The sequence below is a fragment of the Capsicum annuum genome, unplaced genomic scaffold (assembly GCF_002878395.1).
Source record: "Capsicum annuum cultivar UCD-10X-F1 unplaced genomic scaffold, UCD10Xv1.1 ctg79479, whole genome shotgun sequence".
NCBI lineage: Eukaryota > Viridiplantae > Streptophyta > Magnoliopsida > Solanales > Solanaceae > Capsicum > Capsicum annuum.
Genome location: NW_025890065.1, coordinates 39,919 through 62,372, shown reverse-complemented (window position 1 = coordinate 62,372; position 22,454 = coordinate 39,919). Strand labels below are relative to the sequence as shown.

Below are 22,454 nucleotides of genomic sequence, written 5' to 3'. Positions count from 1 at the left end.
ACATGGTATTTTCATACAAAGCAGTAGACAACGAGGCGGAATTTCGTCCTGACCTCTATTTAAAAGCACGGAGCAAGAGGAAGGTGAAAAACCAGGTCTTGACTTAGGACATCCTACCCATCCTAGTTATGAGGGGATCAAGTGATGAGTATCTCAAAGGATTGGAAGGAGGTGGACTATACCAAGTTGGAGAGTCGAGTGAGGTTTCATCGAGGTTCCGGTCCGCGGCTCTGTCATTACATCAAAAAATGAAAATTACAAGTTAAAACATAAATGAAATTACAAAATCCTATTTATACAACTTCTGTTGGCTCATGACTCGACTTTCATCACTCTATTCTTCAGGCGGGCTCCTGACTCTCCTGACTTGCAATTTCTTTCAACTTGTTGCTTGGCTTTCAATTACTTCGCTTTGTTGCATGACTTTTCATTTCTTTACCCTATTATCCAAGCGGGCTCCTAACTTGCTATTTCATCACTTTGTTGCTTGACTTTTCATTTCTTCACTCTGTTCTCGAGGTGGTCTCCTGAAACCCAAAATTAAAACTAGAATGAAAATTATCCCAAACAAAAATTATAGTAAAGTAGTATATCATTTTTGAAAGCGTTATCCCATTTTCCAGGAGGGTCCTGAACAGAAAGTAAAGTCCCATTTTTTCAGGAGGGTCCTGAATTGAAAGTAAATTCCCATTTTCAGGAGGGTCTTGAACATAAAGTAAATTCCCATTTTCCAAGAGGGTCCTGAGCAGAAAGTAAAATCCCATTTTCCAGGAGGGTCCTGAGCAGAAAGTAAAATTCCATTTTTCCAGGAGGGTCCTGAGCAGAAAGTAAAATCCCATTTTTTCAGGAGGGTCCTGAACAAAAAGTAAAATCCTATTTTTCAGGAGGGTCCTGAACATAAAGTGAATTCCCATTTTCCAGGAGGGTCCTGAGCAGAAAGTAAAATCCTATTTTTTCAGGGGGGTCCTGAACAGAAAGTAAAATTCCATTTTTCAGGAGGGTCCTGAACAGGAAGTAAAATCCCATTTTTCAGGAGAGTCCTGAACAGAAAGTAAAATCCCATTTTTCAGGAGGGTCCTGAACATAAAGTAAAATCTCATTCTTCAGGAGGGTCCTGAACATAAAGTAAAATCCACGGATGTACATTTCCAATGGTAGCTGAATTAAGTGAAGCGAATTTCCCCTTATTTCAACAAAGAAAATTTGTCAGTTAAAAACTTAGTGGTGGTTTGCAGCTCTTGGCTTCTCGGGTATCTGCCCCAGCACTCGTTCCTTTCATCTTTGTTCTAAATCACTAACACTTTCCCTGTCTTGCCGCATCATCGATCTGGACCCAGATTGAGGGAAATGAGTTCTGACTCAAACAACGGGTTTCCATTTTATCATGCCCCTGAGGTACACTTTTTTCCCAAATCTGAATGTTTCTACGAATCCAATAGTCTGTCGGTTGATAGACTTCCTTTGCTTCATGTTGAATTACGATCATATTTCTTTCGGTACTATTCCTTGGCTTTTCTTTATATAATTGGAAAGACTGGTAGTAAATTTTGAAATCCTTTCTCGCTTGTTTTGACACAGACTTGACTTAAAATGTAAAGAAATGATGGTGACTTTTATTTTGATAAATGACATAAAAAGAAAAAAAGCATGAATATGTAAATGAAAGAAAAGGGCAATGTCCCATATTCAAAAATAAAACTTATCTAAATACGACAACCAACTCCAATGAGTATGACATGCATTTTTGGATTGAGCTGCCTGATATTCCTATCCAGACTCCCCATTTGTTGTTGAGTTTGTACCTTTTGCCCCTGAGCCGCTTCTTCAAATACACTGGACTCATACATCACATTCAATTTACGACATCTTAAAAGACTTTCGCCAACAAATCTCTTTCTTCTCACTTTTCACTTTTCTCTTGAACTCTCCATCGCCTTACGGTGCCCATGAGGGTTTTCACCAATAAGACTCTCTCATTTTTATTTCTCTCCACTCACCATCGCCTTATGGTGCCTGCAAAGGTTTTCACCAATAAAACTCTCTCATTTTCATTTTCTCTCAACTCACCATCGCCTTATGATGCCCACGGAGGTTTTCACCAATAAGACTCTCTCATTTTTGTATTTCTTTCCTGATTTCTTATGCTGAGGGAGACAAGTGGTACTTCACAATGTATCATCATAATATCCATTGCATGCTTAGCCTTAACATTATCAAAAATTAATCTGAAGGACTTTCTTTGGTTGTAACTTGGATTTTGGGTTAAGGTTAGAAAAGATGGTAAGGAGCTCAAACGATACTTGAAGTGGGGGTGGGACTTACAACTTTTGGAATCGACTCAAACAACACATTAACTCATGCCCCAGCTTTGTTGACTGGGTGAATCTTAGATCATTATTTGGTTGGACCGAGCCCAAAATAGGGCAGCCTACGTATCTCACTCCCGAGAGAGGAGAATCAAGTCGCACGTAGTTCCATTAGCTTGTTCTTTGTTTTGATTTTTTTCTTTTTTTTTCTTTCTTTTATTCTTATTTCCTCGACATTTATATTTTACTCTATTTTGATTCCAAAAAAGGGATATGAAAAAAAATTATAACGAAGCTCAAACGGGTAAACAAAGGATGACACAATGTTTGGATAGAAGAATAAAATGCCTTTATCATATCAATATTCAAAATGCAAGTACTAAACATGCAATAAAATCAATAAAGGATCAAATATCATACGTAATATCTTTTGACCGCATCAACATTGATAGCCATTTCTGCCATTTTGCCTTCAGTATCTGTCAAATATAAGGCTCCATTGGGCAACACTTTCTTCACAACAAAGGGACCTTGCCAGTTAGGGGAGAACTTGCCTTTCGTTTCAACCTGGTGAAGAAGGATACTTCTCAATACCAACTGACCAACTTCAAAATTCCTAGGACGGACCTTTTTGTTATACGCTCGAGCCATCCTCCTCTGATACAACTGGACATGACACACATATGTTAGCCTTTTTTTCCTCAATCAAACTTAAATGTTCCAGTCGGGTTTTTACCCATTCGTAATCATCAATCTCTGCTTCTACAATAACTCGAAGAGAGGGAATTTCAACTTCTGCAGGGATGACTGCTTATGTCCCATACACCAATAAATATGGAGTTGCCCCTGTTGAAGTGCGAACAGTAATGCGATAACCTAGCAATACAAACAGCAACTTTTCATGCCACTGTCTAGACCCTTGTACCATTTTTCACAGTATCTTTTTTATATTCCTATTGGCGGCTTCTACAACACCATTGGTCTTTAGGCAATATGGAGTAGAATTTCGATGTGCGATCTTAAACTGTTGACATACTTCTTGCATCAAATGACTATTGAGATTGGCAGCATTGTCTGTAATGACCATCTTAGGGATTTCAAATCTACAAATGATATTGGCACAAAAAAAATCTAGTACAGCCTTCTTTGTCACTGCCTTGAAAGTTACTGCTTCTACCCACTTTGTGAAGTAGTCAATGGCTACCAAAATAAATCTATGCCCATTTGATGCCTTCGGCTCAATCGGTCCAATCACATCCATTCCCCAAGCCACGAACGGCCATGGAGCGGCCATCGCATGCAACTCAACAGGAGGAGAACGTATCAGATCACCGTGCACCTGACATTGAAGACACTTTCGAACAAATTGAATAGAATCCCTTTCCATAGTAAGCCAGTAATAACCTGCTTGAAGAATCTTCTTTGACAAGACATGACCGTTCATGTGTGACCCACATACTCCATAGTGTATTTCAACCATGATTGTTGAGGCTTCTCTTGCATCTACATACCTTAAAATTCCTAGATCTGGGGTTCTCTTATACAAGATTCCCCCACTTAAGAAAAATCCACTAGCCAAATGCCTAATAGTCCTCCTTTGATCGTTGGTGGCATATGCTGGGTATTCTCCTGACTGAATGTACCGCTTGATATCCAAGAACCAGGGTTCTCCATCGAGCTCTTCTTCAACCGCATTACAGTAAGCATGCTGATCACGACTCTGTATATGCACTGGATTGATGTAGGCTTTGTCAGGATGTTGGAGCATTGAAGACAGAGTGGCTAAAGCATCAACAATTTCATTACGAATCCTTGGAATACGCCTAAATTTTACTAACACAAACCATTGACATAGCTCCTGCAAGCATTATCGATACGGGATGAGCTTCAAATCTCACGTCTCCCAATCGCCTTGAATTTGATGGACGAGCAAATCCAAATATCCCAACACCAATAATTCTTGGACTCCCATATCAACAGCTAACCTCAAACCAAGAATGCAGGCTTCATACTCTGCCATATTGTTACTATAGTAGAATCAAAGTTGTGCTATTATCAGGAAATGTTGTCCCAATTCAGAGATAAGAACCACACCTATTCCAACTCCTTTCATATTGACAGCTCCATCAAAGAATAACCTCCAACCTAGATCAGCATCTATAACGACTTCATCAACACACAACACTTCTTCGTCAGGAAAATATGTCTTTAATGGCTCGTACTCTTCATTGATGGGATTCTCAGCAAGATGATCTGCCAAGGCTTGGGCTTTCATGGTGGTCCGAGTCACATATACAATGTCGAACTCGGTAAGCAATATTTGCCACTTTGCCAATCACCCTGTCAGCATAGGCTTCTGAAAGATATACTTCAAAGGATCCATGCAGGAGATGAGATAAGTAGTATAGGATGAGAGATAGTGCTTCAACTTCTATGCTACCTAAGTTAGGTCACAACACGTCCTTTCAAGAAGAGTATACCTGGCCTCATATGTGGTGAACTTCTTGCTAAGATAATAAATAGCTTGCTTCTTTTTGCCTGTGACATCATGTTGACCCAGGACACAACCAAAAGAATTATCCATGAGTGATAAATATAAGATCAAAGGCCTTCCAGGATCCGGGGGTACCAGTACGGGTGGATTTGACAAATATCTTTTGATTCGATCGAACGCTTCCTAACATTCTTCAGTTCATTTTACCGCAGCACTCTTTTTCAGCAACTTGAATATGGGCTCACAAGTGGTTGTGAGTTGAGCAATAAACCTGCTAATGTAGTTCACTCTACCAAGCAAACTCATCACCTCCGTTCTATTCTTGGGCGGGGGTAAATCCTGAATGGCTTTGATTTTTGAGGGATCCAATTCAATTCCCCAACGGCTGACTACAAACCCCAACATCTTTCCAAATGGAACTCCAAATACATATTTTGCCGGGTTGAGTTTGAGATTATACCTGCGAAGCCTTTCAAAGAACTTTCTTAAATCCTTAACATGGTCGGCTTGACTTTTTGACTTGATAATCACATCGTCCACGTAGACCTCAATCTTCTTATGCATTATATCATGAAACATAGTGGTCATGGCTCTTATGTACATTGCTCCAGCATTCTTTAAACCGAACAGCATCACTCGATAACATTAAGTTCCCCATGGTGTGATAAAAAATGTCTTTTCGGCGTCTTCATCATCCATAATGATCTGGTGATATCCGGTATAGCAATCCACAAAAGAGGCAACCTCGTGTTTAGCATAGTTGTCTAACAAAATGTGGATGTTAGGCAGTGGAAAATTATCTTTCAGACTTGCTCTGTTCAAATCACGATAATCAACACACACTCAAATTTTACCATCTTTCTTTGGCACGGGAACAACATTGGATAACCACATGGGATAGAGAGCTACTCGAATTACTTTGGCTTTAAGTTGTTTCATGATTTTCTCTTTAATTTTAATACTTGCATCCATTTTAAACTTCCTCAACTTCTGTTTGACAGGAGGGAATGCGAGATCAGTTGGCAATTTGTGAGCCACTAATTCAGTGCTTAAACCCGGCATATCATCATAAGACCATGCAAAAATATCCTTATAATCCATTAATGCTTGAATCATTCCATCTTTTAGCTGTGGTAAAACATGTACACTGATTTTAGTTTCCCTAACATCTTCTTGATCCCCTAGATTTATTGGCTCAGTCTTATTCAAATTAGGATTCGGTTTGTCTTCAAACTGTTCCAACTCTTTGCTTATTTCTTCTAGTGCTTCTTCTTTATCATATTCCCCATCCTGCTTCATTACATCTTGATTAGTTTGGATTTTAAGGTCAGGCTGAAAATTCTGCATGCATGTCATGTCATTAGAATCGGCATAAAGAGAACTGTGTAAGAAAAGAAAAACAAAATATATTAGACATGAAACAAAAGGGACATTGCATTTCATTAAATAAAAAGATAGGAGGGTTTAAACATAGATGCCAACATAACATAAACAAACTAAAATCCAAATTACAACCCTAAAATAGCTCGGATAAACAGAAAGAAAAACAAAATAAACTACCAAAACTCCCTTCTGACGGGGAGAGGAGTGACTTCCTAATTATTTAGCCGGACAGCTGGACCTATGAATTGCACGTCTGCCATACTGGTACCTTCTCCTGCTTCGACCATATCAACTTCAATAAAAAGGTTTTGGAAGTCATCAATCAATTCAACTTCAAATTCCACATACTTCGTGACACCACTCTTAACAAATGATTCACTGAGTAGTGGCATTGGGCGAGGGAGTGACCATGTTTCCTTTTTCCTTCCCTTGGCTTTCTTCAGATCTTTAGCTATAGGCTCAAATCCCAGACCAAACATGCCCACGTTCTCACTCAGACATATGGGATGAACTATACCATGCAGAAACGCTCCCAAACCCTTTCCTGGCTCAAATTCGTATTTCTAAAGTTCACTCACCATCATGATAGCAGAAGACAATTGCGGTCCCGGTATAGCCTGCCATTCAAGGATACGATTCAATGGCACTGTATCAAAAATTTGATATACGAATGTCTCCTCTACGTTATTTGTTTCAATAAGAGACAAGGGAGAATCTTCACAGGCGGGCAAATCTCCTTCACCGTGAATAACTACTTCTTGCCTGTCATGCTCAAACTTAATCATTTGGTGCAGTGTAGATGCAACCGCCTTGGCCTTGTGGATCCACGGCCTTCCCAACAACAAATTGTAAGAGAATTCTACATTCAATACTTGAAACTCTATGGCGAACTCAACAGGCCCTATGGTCAACATTAGTTCTATTTCGCCAATGGAATTTGATTTTGCACTATCGAAAGCCCTAACACATACATTATTGGGCCTGATCCTGTCAGCACCAATACTGAACTTTTGCAAAGTAGAAATAGGAAAAATATTTGCACCTGAACCTCCATCAATCATAACGTGAGTGACGTAAAAATCTTCACACTTCACTGTAATGTAAAGGCCCCAGTTATGCCCTGTACCTTCAACAGGCAATTCATCGTCAGAAAAGCTGATCCGATTGACCTCAAAGATTTTTCCAACTATTTTCTCAAGTTGGTTGATTGTAATCTCCCTTGGAACATATGCTTCATTTAATACCTTCAGTAAAATATCACGATGCTCCTTGGAGTGCAACAGCAAAGATAAAACGGAAATTTGAGCAGGGGTTTTCTTCAACTGGTCTAATATTGAATACTCTGGCAATTTCATCTTTTTCAAAAATTCTTTGGCTTCTTCCTCGGTGATAGGCTTTTTGATAGATGACGGTCCACTCACCGTTGGCTTGGACTTTCTTAAGCTTTCAGGCACGAAGAATCTTCCTGACCTAGTCAAACCCCCTACCTCATCTATATCTTCCATAATTTTTTTCCCGTGATAGGTCATCACAGTCCGCCCATAATTCCAGGGAACCCTTTTTGTATCAACTATCGGAGGTTGGGTCACCGGTTTGAGGACAATAGGCGCTGCCAGTGCTCCTTTCACCATCAAGATGGGCTGACTCAGAGCTCCCACTACTGTCAACTTAGGTTTATCCTGACTTAAATCAACATACCTTTTGGTGCCTTGTACTGTGATCAGGGGTTTCTTTGGACTTTTTTGGGCTTTATCTTCTCTCATTCCTTCCCGGTTCAATGACAATGCTTTCAAAGACTCCCCTACATTCACCGATTTCTCCTCAATGGTCTGTATCTTGACAATAGGCTTATAACCCCTCAAATACTCTTTCCCATCATATATCAATTCTAACATATTGGCTTCAGCATGGGTTGGCAGTGGATTCTGGTTAATGTTTGGACCCTTCGGGGCCTGGACCAGCATCTGATTTGTGTCAATTAAATCTTGGATAGCTCTCTTTAAATGCCAGGATTTCTCGACATCATGGCCTGGCATATCAGAACAGTATGCACACCTTAAAGAATAATCGAGATTCCTCGGCGGTGAATTTGAAAGCCTTTCTTGAATTGGGCTTAAAACCTTCAACTTTCTCAACCTGTCAAACAAGCTAGCATATGACTCCCCAAGAGGTGTGAATTGATTTTTGACCACCTTATCTTTTTTATACTCGGGCATAGGCTAAAAACTGGTTCTGAAGGGGTTTTGGTAATTTGGTGGAGCGAATGGGCGATTTTGTGGAGCTTGGGCGCGCCACTGTAGGTAAGAAGGGGTTTGAGCATATGGCTGTGCGCTATATACTGGGTACGAGGGTGGTGGAATAGAGTATAAAGGGTTTTGTGAAGGGTAGTAATAGTGGGGAGGAATATATGGAGCTTGGGCGTAGACTTGGGCTTGGGATTGGGGATAGGGGCGAGGTGGTCTTTTGGGAAAGGAATGGGTTCCAGCTACGACAGTCGCCACATCCTCTTTCTTCTTTTTACCTCCAAATCCACCTTGAATCGCTTGTGTGGTGGCTTTTAATGCGGCAAAACTCACTATTCAGCCGGTCTTAATTCCGTCCTCTATCATCTTCCCCATTTTGAGGACTTTCATAAAAGACTTTCCCATTGCCGGAAGTAAATATTGAAAATAGGTCTCATCCTGCGCTTGAATGAAAACTTCTACCAACTTACTTTTTTTCATTGGAGGCTTTACCCTGGCGGCCTATTCACGCCACCTTATCGCATATTCCCTAAAACCTTCAGTGCTCTTTTTCTTCATGTTGACCAAGGATTTTTTTTCTGGAATCAGGTCGATGTTATACTAAAAATGTTGAACAAATTCAGAAGCCAAATCATCCCTGTTGTTCCATTTATCGATATCTCGATCGATAAACCATTCTGAGACCAGATCAGAAAGACTCTCGCCAAAGAAGGCCATGAACAATCTTTTTTTCCTCCTACAGCCCTCAACTGGTTGCAATAACGTCTCAAGTGTGCAACGGGATCACCGTGTCCTGCATACTTCTCAAACTTAGGCATCTTAAAACCGAGGGAAAGGTTGATGTCTGGGAACATGCAAAGATCTTTATAGGAAACACTCCTGATTTCTACCAGCTTTTGAGGGTAGCGAGGTCATTTTAACATCATCCTGATTTTTGTCTACACCTTTTTTTATCTACACTTATTATTATTATTATATTATTATATTTTTCGTATCCATCTCTGTTTTTTCTTTTCTCTCGTTATCTACCTTTATTTTATCATTCATTATGGCTTTTGTTTTTCTTTAAAAGAGGAAAAATAATGAAAAACAACGAAATAAAATGATTAGATCGAACCCAAAAGTAGGTTGCCTACGTATCATGTTGTATATGAATCAGATCTTGCGTAGTTCGGGCAGCATGTGCATAAACATTACCCACTTTTTTTTTGTGAAAACGAAAATAAACAAACCAAGGAAAGACGTAACATCATAACATTTAAGAAAAAAACAACAAAAATGTAAAAAAGTTTGGGACCACTTTAAAACTAAACAACAAATACAAAACAACATTATAGACCCCTAAGACGACATAGGTGAAATTACTAATAAAGACTCTAATACCAAAAACAACTTGAATTCGACTTAAAGAAGACACCACCCTATAATGACAGACACATAAAAGACTCAAACTGAGTAAAGATAAAAAGTGCTCTTTCAGACTGGTGTTCTACGTGATGACCCTGGCTGATATGGACTTGCCTCTGAAGTTCTCTTTCTCCCATTTAAACTTTGTAGCATATCTTGTAAAGACACCCTGATACCGGGGAAGAATCTTCGGGCCCGTATTCCTGCTTCATGAGGAGTGCACTTGGAAAGATTATTCTGACACCTTTCTACCGTCTTGAACAAATCTGCTAACTGAACTCTCAGTGTTTCCACTTTGGACCCTACACTTTCATCCTGATGGTCGTCTACTAAGCATTCTTCCTGTATTCTCCCTCTAAGCTACACTGGTAAGGGTTGACTGATACCCTGAGGGATAGATTGAAGCCAAACCCCATATCCTTGAGTGTAGCCCGGATTATCCAAACTTTCTTTGAGTGTGTCCAAACCCAGCTTTGTTCCATGCTTCCAAAACTGCTCATACTTGCTCTCACCTAAGGCTTGGTCCTTGAAGTACTCAACATTCTTCAGAAGATCCACTACTGGTGGCACATCCTGCAGCCTACCCAACTGGCGCATTACCCTAGAAGGACTGTATGGTCTAGTGCAATTGAGCCCTAACATAACTAAAGGGAGTTGCGTCTGACAACCCAACAATACTATCTTTGGGCGAAGCCACAGATAAGTCCACAAAATGTTATCCCTGGTTCTTGACTCAAGAAATTCAATCCAAGCGTCGACTCCCATGGGTAACGAGAATTTATCCAAACGCAACCTGGAGTCCATGGCTTTCACTCAATTGGGAATGCAACAATCTAACACGTCTGGTCTAACTAAAGAGGGCGCATGCAAATACTCCATCATCCATAACTGTAATATCAGGTTACTGCCCTCAAAAAATCTCCTTCCCCCCTTCACTTCGGTTAAACCCTTATATATTTCTGTTAAGATCATGGGTATGAGAGTGAACCTGCCCTTTTGATTAATGCCTTTGTCGTTTTGATCCTTATGAAATAGGGCCATCACCACAGATTTCAAACGGGTATTAATACATCTTTCTTCTAGTGGAAACACTAAAGTACCTAACAAAGTGAGGGTGAAGAATTCAAGACGCTTTCTCTCCCACTTCTCCTTAGTCACATGAAATTCATCCCAAAAGTAATAAAAACCTTCCGAGGGCCCGAATCTAGCGAACAAAAAGTCTAAGGAAACCCACGAATCACTTAAATAACCCAAACGCATACCCTTACTTTTAAACCACAAGACTGGAAAAATCTCACGCCAGTATGATTTCGTGCTCAGATCATATCCTTCTCGATATAGAGCAAATGCAACAAATCGGATATTTCTACCAAAGTAGGAGTCATTTCACATTCCCCAAACCTGAATACCAAACTACTCGGATCCCAAAAGGTCAACAAAGCCTCTATTAAATCTGAACGAGGGGTAACATGCAGAAGTTCCGTAAGATCACCTAATATTTTAATCAGTTTCTGCTGATCAACATAGTTAAACATTTTCCACCATTTGATTAACTTTTTAGGAACCTTGACAACCATCAGAACTCTAGACTTGGTGGACAAATCCATCCTATAATAACACACAAGACGTTATCTCAAAAATTTGACAGGAGTAGAAGATTCCCAATCCTTGGGATTTTTAACGCAAACATATTCGATGGGACAAACCACATCCATGACTCCAATTTGCCAAACAGAAGTACTGAGCAAAATCAGTCTACTTGGCAAACAACTCTAGATTATGGGGCGAGAGACCTAGGCTAATACTAAGACAAAGGCCAACACAAAGAATACCGAACCCACCGAGGGTTGCCTACGTATCTCCACCCAAGGGAAAGGAATCAGGTATGCGTAGTTCATCCAGATTGGACAATTAATGATTAACTAATAAATTTACCCTAACTTAAGAGACACTACCAAAAACAAACGAAAAAAAAACTTTTTGGATTTTCAGCTAAACACTGACACCACCAATCATAAAGAAAAAAAATTTTGGTATTTTTGTTTTTGACAAATAAGTAGAAAAGGCAAACAAAACTCTTTTTTTTTTTTTGAATTTACGGTACTTTGAGAAGACAAATGTAAAACGTAAAAAAAAATCTTTTTGAGTTTTTGGATCGTGAAGAACCAAAGCCATAAAGAATTCTAAAATAAACTACGACATTCCTCTCTTTTTTTTCATTCTTTTCGACTCACTTTTTCTATTTTTTTTTCTTTTTCATTTTTGCCTACGCACCTTACTCCTAACAATTTTTTTATTTTTTTTTCAAAAATCAGTCCGTCAAATGACCACGTTACCCTTTAAAATGTAGCAGTTAGTACGTAGGGATGCTTTAGAGGTGAGTCTCCTACAAAGGGCCATGTGGATCCCGCTAGGTCTCCGTATGATGCACATAAGCATGACCTAAAGGCTGACCTACGTTGTGGTTTACTAACAAGGCTATTCGGGGGAGCGTATGATCGATAGTGGTTGCTTTGCTTTCCACCGACTCCATAACACCGATGGCTCTCCCCTTAAATAAGGGTGACTCAACTAGAGGTTGTGTACAACACGTGTACTACGGACTTGTTGCAAAAAGAAGGTCGGGGGTGGACTCATGATGACAGATATAAAGCGGTAACACATAGGATAAATACTATAAACAAAGAGCACGAAAACGCACAAAAATGAAAATAACACAAACAATAACCACAAACAATGCTTATACACTCGCAATGCCAAACAAAGCCGATATGACTCAAAAAATAGCTCGAATTCTGAAAACTTATCATTGATTCCCCAGCAGAGTCGGCAGAGCTGTCGCACCCCTTTTATGTACTCCAAAAAATGTGGTTATAAATTAATGTTCGAAAGGGTTTTAATTATTAAGTGACAAGAAATGAAAATTTGCTTCGGAAAAGGATTATTTACATTTTTTACTCAGAGTCGCCACTTGACATAATCTGGTGTGCCAAGTCACCGTTAGATAATCCTTTCCAAAACCATTTGACTCTTTAAACTTGTTTACGAACAGAGACTCCGGCTAAGGAATTCTGTTGACCGTGGGGAAAGTGTTAGGCACCTCTCGATCCTGTGGTTCAACCACGGTCGCTTGATAGAGTGTATCGACTATTTTTGGCACTAAGAAATGTATAAACCGCACAAAAACATGCAAAATAATCAAACAAAACAAAACAATCCAAAATGTAAAGTCCAGTCCAATTATTACAATCCAAAATAAAAGGGACTGAAAGTAAACCTACGCTAATCCTAAACTAACGCTCTACCCGACGCCTCGGGCCTTCACCATGAATGTCCTCCAGGTACATGATACCTCAAGGCATTCCCCGGTATATAAATATATACAGATACTTCGGGGAATTCCCCAGCCAAATTATACAATTGAATTAAATACGATAAACTAGAAAGAAACATTCACACGCACATTCCAACATCCAACCAAAACATCAATCTTAAATTCTTGCCTACCCGAACCTATATTGCCTATCCATTTCAACCTAAACACGACCAATCATGTTCACAAATTTAAAATTTTATTCCGTACTAAACAGAACGACCAACAAACTAACATTAATCTAAAATCATTCTTTTTATCAATTTCTCGATCCCGCCCCGCTAACTTTATTTTTTATCAATCACATTACGCATATAATCATCACATCAGAACTTCAACAAAAATCCACCAATCATGGTTGTACCAACATAATCAAGACAATTCAACAAATCAAGGTAAAGAAAAAGGAAGTTAAGAAAGTGGACCTTTCGATAATCAATTTCAGTTGAATAATGATGTTAAAGAAGCCCGAATTTCGAATCCCGAATAGAAGATCTCAACGACCAGCCACCTCAATGCCACTTTCAACCAATTATTATTAGATTAAAGAGATAAAATCCACGCGAAAACCTCGAATCAAACTTCAGTCCAAACAAACCAACTCAAAGTAAAGATCAATAATCAACCCAAGGCCAATCCGAAACTTTTTGATGACTGCCCGCCAAACGCACCTAACTCAGAGCGACGCCAAGCAGTACGTGCACTGCTACAATGGATTTCAGTCGCTAGTTTGGTTTTCTCCGAGGGAATTGCTTCGACTGGTTTTGGACAAACAATAGAGACGACTTTCAGGTGGATTAGACCGGAGAATATCAAGAATTTTGGCAAATTATTCGCCGAAAAATCTCACCTAAGCTGTGGTTTTTCTCCTCTGTTTTACCTTCCCGATTTCAATCTTCTTCTTTCATCTCCCTCTCTCAGATTCTCTCTCTTATTCTCTCTTTTCTCATATCTCTCCCTCAATTTTTCCCTCTTTGTGTGTATTCTAGTGTGGGGTATGAATTGTAAAAGGAATCTGTGTTGTTTCCTTTGGTGAGGTCTACTAATGGAGAGGGGCGAGAGGATGAGTAGTTGACAGTGTGTGTATATTGAATATTTTTTGTTTCCAGTGGGTGTAGAATGTTGTAGTGAGTGGAATTCCTCTCCAAGCTCCCCAAAAAAATGGAATATGTATTTGAATATATGGTGCCTTCCTTGGGTTCAAAAACGTGTAAAAAGAGAGGGGGGTAGGGTAAGGTAATGGTAAGGTGGGGTAGAGTTTGTTAGGATAGGGTAGGTAGGTGTTGTTTTTTAATTGGAGGGATAAGGGTTAGGTGTCTATTTTTGTTTGGGTAGGCTGCTAGGATAAGACAAAATTAGTTAGGGGATTGTTATTTTTTTTGTCATTTTGTGGAGGGATTATCATGCAGGTGAGGGTACACGGTAGGATAACATAAAATGGGTAAAAGTGAATAAAAGTGAACTTTAAGAGGACAAAATCCCGTGTCTACAGTACCAATACCTGGGAAACTATTGATACTGTATATTACGGTACAAGAGAGGTAAGTTGGAGTGCTACTGGATCAAGAAAATAGTGAAGGCAAAGAAAACTCTCTTTACTATTTGAGAAGAATAATGATGTCGAATAAGCTAAAGTATTCTCCAATTGAAAAATTATGTTTGGCATTGGCCTTCTCAATTTAAAAGATGAAACACTACTTTCAAGATCATGTTTTCCGTCTTGTGTCTAGGGAAAATCCCATCAAGTTTGTAATTTCGAAACCAGTCCTTAGTGATCGACTTGCAAGATGGTACCTTCAATTTTAGCAGTTTGAGATTGTGTATATTCCCCAAAAGACTGTAAAGGGACAAACATTGGCTGACTTCTTAGCAAACCACCCGATACCTGATGATTGGGAACTGAAAAATGAACTTCCTGATGAAGATACAATGGTTATTGAAGCAAGATCCCCATGGAAGATATGCTTTAATGGTGTTGCACATTGAGATAGAGCTGGTGTTGGTGTGGTGTTCGTCGCTCCAGAAAAAGAGGTCATCCCATACTCGTTTACCCTAACAAATCGTTGCCCTAATAATGTTGTTGAATATAAATCTTTAATACTTAGACTTGAGATGGCAATTGACATGAAACAACTTCAATTATGTCTTTGGTGACTCTCAATTGGTGATCAAGCAGCTAAGCCTGAGCTACAACCATATCATGATTATGCACAGAAGTTGATGGGGTGGCTTGGAGAAGTAACCCTCCAATATATGCCAAGGAGAGAAAATAAGTAAGTTGATGCCCGAGCTACTTTAGCCTCAACCCTGACTCTTCCAAATCAGACACAAGTCACTATCCGCCAAGAATGGATGTACCACCAGCAACTGAGGATGAAGGAAATAAAGTTGAATACCTTGTTGCCTTATCTAAGCTAAAAAAAGAAGATTGGTGAAAACTTATCATTGATTACTTATGTTATGGTATACTTCCAGAGGACCCAAGGAGAAGGACAGACATTCGTCGTCGTGCACCTCGCTTCCTTTACTATAAAGACACACTATATCAAAGATCATTTGAAGGAGTACTATTATGGAGTCTGGGAGAGGAAGAAGCAATTCAAGCTTTGCAAAAAGCGTACTCAAGAGTTTATGGATCACACCAGTCTAGACCGAAGCTCTATTTTCACATTAAAAAAATGGGATATTATTGGCCAACAATGATAAAAGATTGCTTAGACTATGCTATAAGATGCAAAGCTTGTCAATTCCATGCGAATTTCATTCATCAACCTCCTGAAGTACTACACCCAACTATAGCATCTTGGTCCTCAATGCTTGGGGAATGGATGTTGTTGGTCCACTACCAAAATCTTTTGGTGGACACTTATACATCTTCGCCGCAACAGATTACTTCTCAAAATGGGCCAAAGCTGTAGCTCTCAAAGAATTAAAGAAAAAGAGTGTTGTAAATTTTATCCAAGTGAATATCATCTACCTCTTTGGAATTCCTCAATATATAATAACCAAAAATAGCAAGATCTTTGATAACAAATTAATGAATAGGATTTATGATCTCTTTGGCTTCAAGTAGCGCAAGTCCTCTAAGTACCATGCTGCTGCCAATGGTCTAGCCGAAGCATTCAATAAGACTTTATGCAATTTGTTGAAGAAAGTCGTCTCAAAATCCAAATGAGACTGGCATAAGCAAATGGAAGAAGCTTTATAGGTGTACAGGACAATGTATCATACACCAACACAAGCAACCCCATACCCACTCACTTTTGGAGTTAAAGCAGTCCTGCCACTTGAGCGCCAAATACCTTCTTTAATACTGGTTATTCAAGAAGGGCTAATGGATGAATAAAATTCTAAGTTGCATCTTGCAAAGTTAGAAGATCTTGATGAGAAGAGGTTGGAGGCTCAATAAAATCGTAAATGCTATCAAGCCCAGCTATCTCATTCTTTTAACAAAAGGGTTCGCTTGAGGTCCTTCCAAGTTGGAGATCAAGTACTTGTAGTAAGGAGACCCATTATCACTTCTCATAAGTCTGGGGCAAATTCACCCCAAAGTGGGATAGACCTTATGTCATACAAGAGGCATATTCAAATGGTGCTTACAAGCTTGTCGATGTAGATGGAATAAAAGTTGGTCCAATCAACACTAAGTTCTTAAAGAAGTACTATCCATAATGGGAGATAACACTCCTATCCCATAAGAGTATAAACTGTGTACGGCTCAAAAAAAATGAAAGTCCGCTAGATTAAAACCCTCAAAAGAGGCGGCCTAGACAAAATTTAGGAAAAAAACACTCATCTAGAACTACGTTGTGACTTGATCCTCTTCATTGAGGTATATGAGTGTAAAAAAAATACGTACCCCTGCTTGATCCTTCATATAAAAGTCAAGTCTACATACATCGTAATTAAGTTTTGGAATTATATCAAATACTTGTGGCTCAATTGGGGCAATCCATCAAAAGAAAAGGAAGCTCTTTCAATAGGATTTGGGATACCCAAAGCTTACAGTTAAGACATATATCTACCACATATGTAATTATCAATTATGAAGTCAAAAACTTTAATTCTTAAGGCTTTTAAATTGAAGTTGCAAGTCCAACTCAGTTGTGAGACAAAAATGCGAAGCCAATGAGCAACAAGTTTGGGAGAGAAAAAACCAGAGTTTAATACGACAATATCAATACGTCAAAATAAGCAAGAAATTCTTGGAGTTGAGATTCAAAAGAAATATTAAAATAAGTGTGCAATGTATAGAAAAAGAGTTTCCATTATAACTATTAGATCTGACTACTCAATAAAAAGGGTAAAGAAAAGCAACAAGAAGGTTTGAAGGAAGACATCTCCTAAGGTTAATATAAGTATAGCTTATAATGGACTAAATCTTTTAAAGCAGCCTCTAAGACTTGCTTATTCTTCTTCTCCACGACCTTTGAGGCTTTTTTCATTGCAAAAGAGACATTAGAACACTTGGAAAACTCTTCTTCAGTAGCTGAGACTTTGGATTCCATCTCTGTAGTTTCTTACTTGGCAGTATCTCGATGATCTTTTAACTTCTGCACCTTCTTTCTCGCCTTCTCAAGAGATTTACAGGCGGTAAAAACTTTCTCAAATTTCTCATCCCTCTCTCTCAATACAAGATCAAGATGTTCTTTGGCTTTTAAATATAGCTTTGACTCTTTAATTATTATAATTTTATCAACAAGGGGGGATCATGCTTAGTAGTAGGAAGTCACCAGCCCAAAGAAAGACCCTAATAAGTCCTTTAAAGGGGAAATATCTTCCTCTATCCCAATCATGTCATTGAGTATGACTTCAACATCATCTTGGATAGAAGAAGCACGATTCGAAGTAAGGGCTGCAAGTTTGGTGCGGATACTAGCCCAAGCCTTCATGATAAATTTCTTTTTAAGCTTTGGAACGACCTTCTTGCCATTAAAAATAGACATGGTTACAGCTGGTTGCCGGGGAAAGTTTGACTCTACATTTTCTTGGACTTTACCGCAAGGGTTAAAAGTAACCTCTTTGGATGACATAGGTAACTCTCTTGAGTCTGGACCTACTACAGACTCATTACTATCTTGTGGACCTTCCAAAACTTGGACATTGTCTAGCTACACACACAAAGAAAAAAAATAAACTTCACATGAGGGGTATATAAAGGCGATTTATATACTATGAAATAGGAGAGAGTTAAGTTGTTACCTTCTCAATGGCTGGCAGAGTCTTTAATGAACTAGCAAGAATCTCCACATGGAAGTTAGAATTTCCTTGCTTTGCCAAGGATGGTTTTACCTTCTTCCAACAACGATCTCCATAACTACTATCGGTCTCGTCTTGAGATGGTCGTTTATTGGAAGCCTGTTGAGTCAGGACAGGCAACTCCTCTTTCTGAGTTTCTACATGTGAAGGTCCCTTAACTTTGTATGGAATAACCACCTTAGATAAAAATGGGAGGATTAACCACAATTGGGACCTCCTCACCATGTTATTAAGGAGTACCAATAATAGGACCTACAGCATTCACAAAAGATTGCAAGTTAGCTTCAAGAAAGTTCCCATGAACTTTGTCCCACCTAGTTTTATACGCAGTAGAGGAGTGCTTTCGCACATTAGGTGTGGCTAAAGGAAAACTTGCCTTTGCCATAGATCCACGCAACACAAAAATATGATAAAATCTTAGTCCTTCATCAAGTTATGCACTGCGAATATCATTTGCTAAGCTACCAGGGAGAATTTGATAAAATTCAACTGAAGGCTAAATCGATGCGGCCTATATGACTCAAGAATGAATAAGTCTTCATACCTAAAAGGGAGAAAGTTAAAATGAAGGCTCATGAAGTAACATATCTATGAATCAGCTTCTTTATCATTATCCACAAAATAACAAATATTGGACTTATTCGGCATGGTAGAAGTCCAAGAATATTATCTCCTCGATAGATACACTTTCTGGCATGCTCTTCGTCAAAATATCTTGCAGCACCTTCTCCATAATATGCTACATTAATGGAATGGATAGTCCATTAGTTAGAGAAAAATGTGTGCTAAAATAGTAAGCAAGCCAACCATACACATAATGGATTGGAAAGGATACTTTGATGTGCTCAAGTTATGAACCTTTAGTAATCCTGTTTAAACCATTATAAATGCTTGACAAGATAGGAATGGCAAGAGTAAAAGTGTTCTTATTGGCTATCATAGCTACAATTCAAAAAGTTCCTGGACGAATGAAATTTCCATCCTTAGAAGGAAACACAAAGGTGCATAACCAACATGATAAAAATGTTGCCAAATATGTATCAACTCTATGTTCATACCCTACTCCAATTTTAGAAAATGTCATATCATCTGTGCTTGACCACTTTGCTACATTCGGAATAGTCCCAGTTGGGTTATGTTTTGACTTCAAGCGAACAGATTTTTTCTCTTTCCTCACTGGAGCTTCCTCATATCTCAAGACTCTTTTACACCGAAACTGTATCCACTTTCTTAGAGTAACTCTTGGATTATGACTCTCCTTATTGAAGATGCTGAAAGGCTAAAAATAAGAATTCACAGGTATGAGGGATGAATCTCTCATTCTTCACATCAACATCGTGAGCTCTTTAAATTCAGGCACTACTTCTTCATAAAGAAGACCTCCTATGGGTAGGCCCCTAATCTCATGTAAATCCCAAAGAGATATAGAGAGCTCTCCAATTGATGTCAGCAATGTGTTTGTCCTTAGGAACCATGCTTCAAGAAAGGCTTGCAATATGTTTGAACTTTGATCATAGGTAAATAAAGAAGCATAAACAGCATCATATACTTTTCCTGCCTTCAGAGTATGTTGACTTCTTGCCAAAATATCCTCAGCCCATTCCCAATATCCTTGAATATGATGAAATTCACCATCTATCTCAATGGCACTTCCCCAACGTATATCTCCCTAGAGTATTCGATGCCCTAGGCAGGGAAGGGTGCTCGCAATATTCAAATGACATTGGTTTGGATCCTAAAGAGTCCATACTTTAATGGATCGATTAGGGTCATGTTCAAAAGTCCAGTTCGGCATATGAAGAGAATTCACCAAGAGCAGCCATGGATCTACACACCTACTGACCAATGAAGTGTAAGTCAATAGCTTGGATAAAATTGTACCATTATCAGCCTCAATAAGAATATACTTGTTGTTGGAGGATGGAGAGGTATAGTCTTTAAAGCGAACCATTACTGCAATTTGCATAAACAAGGGAGGTTTAGTTAAAGACAAGTTGAAGTTGAACAAAATTCCTGTACAAACGATTGCATACAGAAAGTTCCTCTATATTGTGGCTTCATTCAAAGAAAAAAGGAAATTTCCACGATCTTGAAGTCAAATTGATCGGTTTTAGAATGTACGAAGGCAAAGTTAAACTCTCGCACCATAAGCCGATTGTTGCAAATCCACCATCTTGAAGCCAAATTGATTGGTCTTTAAGTGTATGGAAGCGAAGTTAAACTTTCGCACCCTAAGCCGATTGTTGCAAAGTCAGCATCTTGAAGTCAAATTGATCAGTCTTAGATTGTACGGAGGTGAAGTTAAACTCTCGCACCCTAAGTCGAATGCTGCACAGTTACCATCTTGAAGCTAAATTGGTCGGTCTTAGAGTGTACGGAGGCGAAGTTCAACTCTCGCACCCTAAGCCGATTGTTACAAAGACAGCATCTTGAAGTCAAATTGGTCGGTCTTAAAGTGTACGGAGGCAAATTTAAACTCTCACACCCTAAGCCGATTGTTGTATATTGCTATCTGTTTCAATCCCACAAAAAGAAAACAAGAAAAACAAAGGAGAAAAGAACAAGAAAGAAAGCAAAATCATTATACGGAAGACATTTACCTAGATATGGGTAGATGTTAACCGTCAAAATATGCGAGAAAGTCGTTGTCTTGGTTTAATAGACCTACTGGAAAGAAGAAGAAAAATCAAATGGTGAGGATTTTTCCCTTTTTCAGAACGTATGTTGCAGTGAAAAAGAAAAAATAATTAAATACTCACCAAACCAAAGGGAGAACTCTGAAGATGCCGGCCTCACCGAACGAAATTAACTAATGAGAAAATATGTTGAGCTCTAACTCTATTTATACAAGCATAGGGAGGCTGACCAATCAATAGTATAGGTAAATTAGGTGTCTGTTAATTGACTCCTAATTGGATTGGATAATAAAAGAGGGATTTTTCTCAATACAGAAGAACTGAGTGGCGGCAAATTCCCAAGGAATGGGGGCGGAATTATCCTAATCCTATTTGGAGACTTGTAAAAAAAGAGAAGGGAAAGGGAGTATGGGGCCCACAGATTAATGTCAAATATATACATGGTCTTGGCAGCATTTACCATTATTGGTTAAAAAATAAAATAAACTAAAGAGGTAAATCATTTATAGCAAATGAAATCCCTGGCAGTATTATATATATATATATATATATATATATATATAAAAATAGCTATATATATACATAAAATGTCAATAAGCAGGCACGTCTTCGACATGCCTGCTTATGCTGCTTGCTTCATCTGCTTCAATCGTTATTTTACTATATTATTCCTAATTAATTACTATAAGTTATTTAAGTATTTAAAAAATTGTAATATTAAATAAAAATATAAAATAATCGACATGCCTACTTGTGTTGCCTGTCTCAGTTGCTTCAATCGTAATTTGATTATATTACCCCAAATTAATTACTATAGGTTATTTAAGTATTAAAAAATTATAATATTTAATAAAAAATATAAAATTGATAAAAAATTAATAAATTAAATTTTAATTTTTAAATTAACTTGATGCCTATTTATGTTTTTTTCCACAAGTATTTTTTAAAGTAATTTTATTTTATCACTTCCAATTAGTTATTATAATTCATTTAAGACACGAGTTCTTCGATGCTTCAATCATGATTTTATTATACCACCCCCAATTAGTTATTACTAGCGCATTAGAAAATTAATAATATTTCATAAAATAGACACAAAATGATATGTCAACATAAATCATTTGATTGACTATCAAAATTATATTACTACCACATAAGTTAACTTTTGAAATTATATCAGTGTCACTTAAATTGAAATAGAAGAAATAGTAGTATAAATAACCATAATTAAAAATTAAAATTATTTTAATATTATATATTTGTGTCAGATAAATTGAGATTAAAAAAATAACATATCAATGTCTAGTATATATATTTAAGTGAATGAAGTGAAATGAAAAAGAATTGCATGGA

At 38.2% G+C, this 22,454-nt stretch overlaps 1 long non-coding RNA gene across 1 annotated transcript; it reads right to left on the bottom strand.

Moving 5' to 3' along the window:
• Positions 1–470: 470 nt before the first annotated feature.
• On the bottom strand, positions 471–21,437 carry LOC124895053. Its single transcript, XR_007051502.1, has 3 exons — positions 21,225–21,437; positions 21,066–21,132; positions 471–527 (listed from the first exon to the last, which is right to left on the bottom strand). It is a non-coding gene; the product is annotated as an uncharacterized LOC124895053 (long non-coding RNA).
• Positions 21,438–22,454: the final 1,017 nt, after the last annotated feature.